We start from the raw sequence: 10,434 nt of genomic DNA on the forward strand, positions 1-10,434 counted from the left end.
ATTGGATCCCACATGGACCATAGACGCGCGGATGATATGGGTGGTATAGTTTTTTCCCTGAAAACCTAACATCTCGGCAGAGGCAACTAGGGTCTCAAGGGGATATTTCGGCGCACGAGCTGGCTACAAGACAAAGCGTGAAGGAGCACAATGTGAGAAAGAATACAAACGAGTTCTTGGCAGCGGTGATAGTGGGCCAAGCTTAATTACCAATTTTAGGGAATTGTAGATAAATAGAGTTCTTAGATATGCAACTAGATGAATAATCCTATTATGGCAAGCAAATTCAGAGCAAAGTAAGCTAGGCAACAATGTACTCTCTTTGTCTCAAAATAAGTGTCTCAAGCTTAGTATAATTTTGTACTAAAGTTAGTATAAAGTTGTTATTTTGAGACGGAGGGAGTAATTAGCAAAAAATAAGTGTCTCAAGCTTAGTATAACTTTGTACTGAAGTTAATACAAAATTGAGACACTTATTTTGAGACGGAGGGAGTAATTAACAAACCCGTAAAGCGTGGGAAATGATTAACCAAAAAAAACCCCACAAATAAGTTGATGATGTGGGTTTTATTCCTAAGTTCACACTTCCTTTTTTTTTGAAGTTAAGTTCACACTTCCTTAGAAGTGCTAATCTTCGTTGGAGCGGTGACGGAAGCCTGACTCATCGTATTCTCCTTGACTCAGCCCACACGAACGCCTTTGTTGGAGCGGTGCCGGAGCCAAGGCCCGCCCTATCTGTGGTGAAGGTGCGGGAGTGGGAGGCCGATGGTTTGATGTTGACCCGGCTCACCTTGTCCGCGGTGAAGCTGAAGGATCCAAAGGTGAGGCTCTCCCTCGGCGGGAGGCCAGTAGATGCGGTGGGAGATCAGATCTGGACTCGGTCTCCGGCCAGCGCAACCCTTGTGTGGTGCGCCAACTGACGGCACGTAGAACCGTCAGTACCCTTGATAGGGTGGCGAACATGGCCGGAAGTGCTAGAACGGAGTTCACACGAGTGGGTTATCCAGGTTCGGGCCCTCCGAGGAGGTAATACCCTACGTCTTGCTTCTGATCTATATTCACAATGGAGTTCCTCGTGCTGAGGGATTACAATGAAGATGGTGTTTCTTGCTACCGAGAGTATGACTACAGATGTAGATGGGAATGTCTACACCTAGCCTCGTCTATATATAGACGACGAGGGCTAGGGTTACATGAGCCCCCATACATAGCGCATCAACTGACGGTATGTAGAACCGTTAGTACCCTTGGTAGGGTATTATCTCCTGGAGGGCCTGAACCTAGGTAACCCCCTCGTGTGAACTCCTTCCTGGCACTTCCGGCCACGTTCGCCACCGTAAGGGTACCGATGGTTCTACGCACCGTTGCCGGAGCCAAAGCTTCTAGAAGGCCAGAGAAGGCTCATCGTATTCTCCTCGAGTCACCCCAACGAATGAGCCTATCAGGACTCGGAATCTAAGGCACATAGATCTAACTATAACATATCATATAAGCATGCGAGTCCTCACGCACGGTTCACACGGATGCCACCTTACCTTGTCGGACCGTTTGCATCTTTTGACTTACTTATATGAAATGTCACTAGCAACTATATGACAACTCGTATCGACATGATTAGTTATAAACCAAGGTGGCACAATCGTACTAGTACAAACATAGGTAACCCGACAAAGCACATGCCAGTCATCATCATGTGTACCCAAGTCGTAGCAAGCTGAAGGACTTTAGGAAGCACAAGGAGACATTTCCCTGTAGGGACGTGAAGGAAATATGCCCTAGAGGCAATAATAAAGTTATTATTTATTTTCTTATTTCATGATAAATGTTTATTATTCATGCTAGAATTGTATTAACCGGAAACATAATACATGTGTGAATACATAGACAAACATAGTGTCACTAGTATGCCTCTACTTGACTAGCTCGTGAATCAAAGATGGTTAAGTTTCCTAGCCATAGACATGAGTTGTCATTTGATTAACGGGATCACATCATTAGGAGAATGATGTGATTGACATGACCCATTCCGTTAGCCTAGCACTTGATCGTTTAGTATGTTGCTATTGCTTTCTTCATGACTTATACATGTTCCTGTAACTATGAGATTATGCAACTCCCGTTTGCCGGAGGAACACTTTGGGTGCTACCAAACGTCACAACGTAACTGAGTGATTATAAAGGAGTACTACAGGTGTCTCCAAAGGTACATGTTGGGTTGGCGTATTTCGAGATTAGGTTTTGTCACTCTAATTGTCGGAGAGGTATCTCTGGGCCCTCTCGGTAATGCCGTTAACGAGATTGAACTAGGTATTGGATACCGACGATCGAATCTTGGGCAAGTAATATACCGATGACAAAGGGAACAACGTATGTTGTTATGCGGTTTGACCGATAAAGATCTTCGTAGAATATGTAGGAGCCAATATGAGCATCCAGGTTCCGCTATTGGTTATTGACCAAGAATAGTTTTAGGTCATGTCTACATAGTTCTCGAACCCGTAGGGTCCGCACGCTTAAGGTTTCGATGACAGTTTTATTATGAGTTTATGAGTTTTGATGTACCGAAGGAGTTCGGAGTCCCGGATGAGATCGGGGACATGACGAGGAGTCTCGAAATAGTCCAGACGTAAAGATCGATATATTGGACGACTATATTCGGAGTTCGGAAAGGTTCCAAGTGATTCGGGTATTTTTCGGAGTACCGGGGAGTTACGGGAATACGGGGAAGAGTATTGGGCCTTAATGGGCCTTAGTGGGAAGGAGCCAGGAGGTGGCGCGCGCCCCTCCCAAGCCCAGTCCGAATTGGACAAAGGGTTTGGGGCGTGGCCCCCCTCTCCCTTCCTTCTCCACTTCCCTCCTTTCCCCCCTTCTCCTAGTTGGACTAGGAAAGGAGTCCTACTCCCGGTAGGAGTAGGACTCCCCTTGGCGCGCCCTCCTCCTCCCTTGCTCCTTTATATACGGGGGCAGGGGGACACCCCATGAAATAAGTTGATCTACGGATCGTTCCTTAGCCGTGTGCGGTGCCCCCCTCCACCATATTTCACCTCGGTCATATCGTCGCGGAGTTTAGGCGAAGCCCTGCGCCAGTAGAGCATCATCATCGTCACCATGCCGTCGTGCTGACGGAACTCATCCCCGAAGCTTTGCTGGATCAGAGCCCGGGGATCGTCATCGAGCTGAACGTGTGCTGAACTCGGAGGTGCCGTACGTTCGGTACTTGGATCGGTCGGATCGTGAAGACGTACGACTACATCAACCGCGTTGTCATAACGCTTCCGCTTACGGTCTACGAGGGTACGTGGACAACACTCTCCCCTCTCGTTGCTATGCCATCACCATGATCTTGCGTGTACGTAGGATTTTTTTTGAAATTACTACGTTCCCCAACAGTGGCATCCGAGCCTAGGTTTTATGCGTTGATGTTATATGCACGAGTAGAACACAAGTGAGTTGTGGGCGATACAAGTCATACTGCTTACCAGCATGTCATACTTTGGTTCGGCGGTATTGTGAGATGAAGCGGCCCGGACCGACATTACGCGTACACTTACGCGAGCCTGGTTTCACCGTTACGAGCACTTGTGCTTAAAGGTGGCTGGCGGGTGTCTCTCTCTCTCACTTTAGCTGAATCGAGTGTGGCTACGCCCGGTCCTTGCGAAGGTTAAAACAGCACTAACTTGACGAACTATCGTTGTGGTTTTGATGCGTAGGTAAGAACGGTTCTTGCTAAGCCCGTAGCAGCCACGTAAAATTTACAACAACAAAGTAGAGGACGTCTAACTTGTTTTTGCAGGGCATGTTGTGATGTGATATGGTCAAGACGTGATGCTATATTTTATTGTATGAGATGATCATGTTTTGTAACCGAAGTTATCGGCAACTGGCAGGAGCCATATGGTTGTCGCTTTATTGTATGAAATGCAAATGCCCTGTAATTGCTTTACTTTATCACTAAGCGGTAGCGATAGTCGTAGAAGCAATAGATGGCGTAACGACAACGATACTACGATGGAGATCAAGGTGTCGCGCCGGTGACGATGGTGATCACGACGGTGCTTCAAAGATGGAGATCACAAGCACAAGATGATGATGGCCATATCATATCACTTATATTAATTGCATGTGATGTTTATCCTTTATGCATCTTACCTTGCTTTGATTGACGGTAGCATTTTAAGATGATCTCTCACTAATTATCAAGAAGTATTCTCCCTGAGTATGCACCGTTGCGAAAGTTCTTCGTGCTGAGACACCACGTGATTATCGGGTGTGATAGGCTCTACGTTCAAATACAACGGGTGCAAAACAGTTGCACACGCGGAATACTCAGGTTAAACTTGACGAGCCTAGCATATACAGATATGGCCTCGGAACACGGAGACCGAAAGGTCGAGCGTGAATCATATAGTAGATATGATCAACATATTGATGTTCACCGTTGAAACTACTCCATCTCACGTGATGATCGGACATGGTGTAGTTGATATGGATCACGTAATCACTTAGAGGATTAGAGAGATGTCTTTCTAAGTGGGAGTTCTTAAGTAATATGATTAATTTAACTTAAATTTATCATGAACTTAGTCCTGGTAGTATTTTGCAAATTATGTTGTAGATCAATAGCTTGCGTTGTTGCTTTCATATGTTTATTTTGATATGTTCCTAGAGAAAATTGTGTTGAAAGATGTTAGTAGCAATGATGCGGATTGGATCCGTGATCTGAGGTTTATCCTCATTGCTGCACAGAAGAATTATGTCCTTAATGCACCGCTAGGTGACAGACCTATTGCAGGAGCAGACGCAGACGTTATGAATGTTTGGCTAGCTCAATATGATGACTACTTGATAGTTTAGTGCACCATGCTTAATGGCTTAGAATCGGGACTTCAAAGATGTTTTGAACGTCATGGACCATATGAGATGTTCCAGGAATTGAAGTTAATATTTCAAGCAAATACCCGAGTTGAGAGATATGAAGTCTCCAACAAGTTCTATAGCTAAAAGATGGAGGAGAATCGCTCAACTAGTAAGCATGTGCTCAGATTGTCTGGGTACTTCAATCACTTGAATCAAGTGGGAGTTCCAGATAAGATAGTGATTGACAGAATTCTCTAGTCACCATCACTAAGTTACTAGAACTTCGTGATGAACTATAGTATGCAAGGGATGACGAAAATAATTCCCGAGCTCTTCGTGATGTTGAAATCGACGAAGGTAGAAATCAAGAAAGAGCATCAAGTGTTGATGATTGACAAGACCACTAGTTTCAAGAAAAGGGCAAAGGGAAAGAAAGGGAAACTTCAAGTAGAATGGCAAACAAGTTGTCACTCCCGTGAAGAAGCCCAAAGCTGGACCTAAGCCTGAAACTGAGTGCTTCTACTACAAAGGAAATGGTCACTGGAAGTGGAACTACTCCAAATATTTGGTGGATAAGAAGGATGGCAAAGTGAACAAGGGTATATTTGATATACAGGTTATTGATGTGTGCCTTACTAGTGTTTATAGTAGCCCCTGAGTATTTGATACTTGTTCGGTTGCTAAATATTAGTAACTCAAAACAGGAGTTACGGAATAAACAGAGACTAGTTGAGGGTGAAGTGATGATGTGTGTTGGAAATAGTTCCAAGATTGATATGATCATCATCACACTCTCCCTACACTTTCGAGATTTGTGTAGAACCTAAATAAATGTTATTTGGCGTTTGCGTTGAGCATGAATATAATTTGATCATGTTTATTGCAATACGGTTATTCATTTAAAATCAGAGAATAATTGTTGTTCTGTTTACATGAATAAAACCTTCAATGGTCATACACCCAATGAAAATAGTTTGTTGGATCTCGATCGTAGTGATACACATATTCATAATATTGATGCCAAAAGATGCAAAGTTAATAATGATAGTGCAACTTATTTGTGGCACTGCCGTTTGGGTCATATCGGTGTAAAGCGCATGAAGAAACTCCATAAAGATGGATTTCCGGAATCACTTGGTTATGAATCATTTGATGCTTGTGAACCGTGCCTTTTGGGCAAGATGACTAAAACTCCGTTCTTCGGAACAATGGAACGAGCTACTGACTTGTTGGAAATAATACATACCGATGTATGTGATCCAATGAGTGTTGATGCTCGTGGAAAGTATCGTTATTTTCTGACCTTCACAAGATGATTTGAGCAGATATGGGTATATCTACTTGATGAAACATAAGTCTGAAATAGTTGAAAGGTTCAAAGAATTTCAGAGTGAAGTGGAAAAATCATCGTAACAAGAAAATAAAGTTTCTGCAATCTGATCGCGGAGACGAATATTTGAGTTACGAGTTTGGTCTTCAATTAAAACAATGTGGAATAGTTTCATAGCTCACGCCACCTGGAACACCACAACGTTATGGTGTGTCCGAACATCGTAACCGCACTTTATTGGATATGGTGCGATCTATGATGTCTCTTATTGATTTACCATTATCGTTTTGGGATTATGCATTAGAGACAGCTGCATTCACGTTAAAAGGGCACCATCTAAATCCGTTGAGACGACACTATATGAACTGTGGTTAAGCAAGAAACCCAAGTTGTCGTTTCTTAAAGTTTAGGGCTACGATGCTTATATGAAAAAGTTTCATCCTGATAAGCTCAAACCCAAATCGGAGAAGTGCGTCTTCATAGAATACCCAAAGGAAACTGTTGGGTACACCTTCTATCACAGATCTGAAGGCAAAACATTCGTTGCCAAGAATGGATCCTTTCTAGAGAAGAAGTTTCTCTCGAAAGAAGTGAGTGGGAGGAAAGTAGAACTTGATGAGGTAACTGTACCTGCTCCCTTATTGGAAATTAGTTCATCACAGAAATCTGTTCCTGTGACTAATACACCAATTAGTGAGGAAGTTAATGATGATGATCATGAAACTTCAGATTAAGTTACTACAGAACCTCGTAGGTCTTCCAGAGTAAGATCCGCACCAGAGTGGTACGGTAATCCTATTCTGGAAGTCATGTTACTTGACCATGGCGAACCTACGAACTATGAGGAAGCGATGATGAGCCCAGATTCCGCAAAATGGCCGGAGGCCATGAAATCTGAGATAGGATCCATGTATGAGAACAAAGTGTGGACTTTGGTGGACTTGCCCGATGATCGGCAAACCATAAGAAATAAATGGATCTTCAAGAGGAAGACGGACGTTGATAGTAGTGTTACTATCTACAAAGCTTGACTTGTCGCAAAAAGGTTTTTGACAAGTTCAAGGTGTTGACTACAATGAGATTTTCTCAACTGTAGCGATGCTTAAGTCTGTCCCAATCATGTTAGCAATTGCCACATTTTATGAAATCTGGCAAATGGATGTCAAAACTGCATTCCTTAATGGTTTTCTTAAAGAAGAGTTGTATATGATGCAACCAGAAGGTTTTGTCAATCCTAAAGGTGCTAACAAAATGTGCATGCTCCAGCGATCCATCTATGGACTGGTGCAAACATCTCGGAGTTGGAATATACGCTTTGATGAGTTGATCAAAGCATATAGTTTTGTACAGACTTATGGTGAAGCCTGTATTTACAAGAAAGTGAGTGGGAGCACTACATCATTTCTGATAAGTATATGTGAATGACATATTGTTGATCGGAAATAATGTAGAATTATTCTGCAAAGCATAAAGGAGTGTTTGAAAGGAGTTCTTTAAAAGAAATACCTCACTAAAGCTACTTACATATTGAGCATCAAGATCTATTGAGATAGATCAAGACGCTTGATAAGATTTTTCAATGAGTACATACCTTGATAAAATTTTGAAATAGTTTAAAATAGAACAGTCAAAGAAGGAGTTCTTGCCTGTGATGCAAAGGTGTGAAGTTGAGTAAGACTCAAGACCCGACCATGGCAGAAAATAGAAAGAGAATGAAAAGTCATTCCCTAGGCCTCAGTCATAGGTTCTATAAAGTATGCTATGCTATGTACCAGACCTATTGTATACCTTGCTCTTTATTTGGCAAGGGAGTACAATAGCGATCTAGGAGTAGATCACTGGACATTGGTCAAGAATATCCTTAATGAGGACTAAGGAAATATTTCTCGATTATGGAGGTGATAAAAGAGCCCGTCGTAAAGAGTTACATCGGTGCAAGCTTTCACACCGATCCAGATGACTCTAAGTCTCAATCTGGATACATACTGAAAGTGGGAGCAATTAGCTAGAGTAGCTCCGTGCAGAGCATTGTAGACATAGAATATTTGCAAAATACATGCGGCTCTGAATGTGACAGAACCGTTGACTAAGCTTCTCTCACGAGCAAAACATGATCATACCTTTGTACTCTTTGGGTGTTAATCACATAGCAATGTGAACTAGATTATTGACTCTAGTAAACCCTTTGGGTGTTGGTCACATGAAGATGTGAACTATGGGTGTTAATCATATACAGATATGCATATTGGTATTAAATCACATGGCGATGTGAACTAGATTATTGACTCTAGTGCAAGTGGGAGACTGAAGGAAATATGCCCTAGAGGCAATAATAAAGTTATTATTTATTTCCTTATTTCATGATAAATGTTTATTATTCATGCTAGAATTGTATTAACCGGAAACATAATACATGTGTGAATACATAGACAAACATAGTGTCACTAGTATGCCTCTACTTGACTAGCTCGTGAATCAAAGATGGTTAAGTTTCCTAGCCATAGACATGAGTTGTCATTTGATTAACGGGATCACATCATTAGGAGAATGATGTGATTGACATGACCCATTCCGTTAGCCTAGCACTTGATCGTTTAGTATGTTGCTATTGCTTTCTTCATGACTTATACATGTTCCTGTAACTATGAGATTATGCAACTCCCGTTTGCCAGAGGAACACTTTGGGTGCTACCAAACGTCACAACGTAATTGGGTGATTATAAAGGAGTACTACAGGTGTCTCCAAAGGTACATGTTGGGTTGGCGTATTTCAAGATTAGGTTTTGTCACTCCGATTGTCGGAGAGGTATCTCTGGGCCCTCTCGGTAATGCACATCACTATAAGCCTTGCAAGCAATGTAGCTAATGAGTTAGTTACGGAATGATGCATTATGTAACGAGTAAAGAGACTTGCCGGTAACGAGATTGAACTAGGTATTGGATACCGACGATCGAATCTTGGGCAAGTAACATACCGATGACAAAGGGAACAACGTATGTTGTTATACGGTTTGACCGATAAAGATCTTCGTAGAATATGTAGGAGCCAATATGAGCATCCAGGTTCCGCTATTGGTTATTGACCAAGAATAGTTTTAGGTCATGTCTACATAGTTCTCGAATCCGTAGGGTCCACACGCTTAAGGTTTCGATGACAGTTTTATTATGAGTTTATGAGTTTTGATGTACCGAAGGAGTTCGGAGTCTCGGATGAGATCGGGGACATGACGAGGAGTCTCGAAATGGTCGAGACGTAAAGATCGATATATTGGACGACTATATTCGGAGTTCGGAAAGGTTCCGAGTGATTCGGGTATTTTTCGGAGTACCGGGGAGTTACGGGAATATGGGGAAGAGTATTGGGCCTTAATGGGCCTTAGTGGGAAGGAGCCAGGAGGTGGCGCGCGCCCCTCCCAAGCCCAGTCCGAATTGGACAAAGGGTTTGGGGCGCGGCCCCCTCTCCCTTCCTTCTCCACTTCCCTCCTTTCCCTCCTTCTCCTAATTGGACTAGGAAAGAAGGAGTCCTACTCCCGGTGGGAGTAGGACTCCCCTTGGCGCGCCCTCCTCCTAGGGCCGGCCTCCTCCTCCCTTGCTCCTTTATATACGGGGGCAGGGGGCATCCCATGAAATAAGTTGATCTACGGATCGTTCCTTAGCCGTGTGCGGTGCCCCCCTCCACCATATTCCACCTCGGTCATATCGTCGCGGAGTTTAGGCGAAGCCCTGCGCCGGTAGAGCATCATCACCGTCACTACACCGTCGCGCTGACGGAACTCATCCCCGAAACTTTGCTAGATCGGAGCCCGGGGATCGTCATCGAGCTGAACGTGTGCTGAACTCGGAGGTGCCGTACGTTCGGTACTTGGATCGGTCGGATCGTGAAGACGTACGACTACATCAACCGCGTTGTCATAACGCTTCCGCTTACGGTCTACGAGGGTACGTGGACAACACTCTCCCCTCTCGTTGCTATGCCATCACCATGATCTTGCGTGTACGTAGGAATTTTTTTGAAATTACTACGTTCCCCAACAGGACGTACACAAGAGCAATGTAAGATACATGTCGTTCAATCAATGTGTTCCGGAGCAGTAGCAACTACCAGGGCTCGCTGGAGGCGAAAAGAGGCATTTCACTGTTAGAAATATGGTGTACAACTAGGTGTCAAACCACACACATATAATGTATAAAGCACACACACATTATGCGTATGTGTTGGTACAATATGGAAAATCACAACATAACTC

The sequence above is a fragment of the Triticum dicoccoides genome, chromosome 4B, assembly GCF_002162155.2.
Source record: "Triticum dicoccoides isolate Atlit2015 ecotype Zavitan chromosome 4B, WEW_v2.0, whole genome shotgun sequence".
Classification (NCBI taxonomy): Eukaryota; Viridiplantae; Streptophyta; class Magnoliopsida; order Poales; family Poaceae; genus Triticum; species Triticum dicoccoides.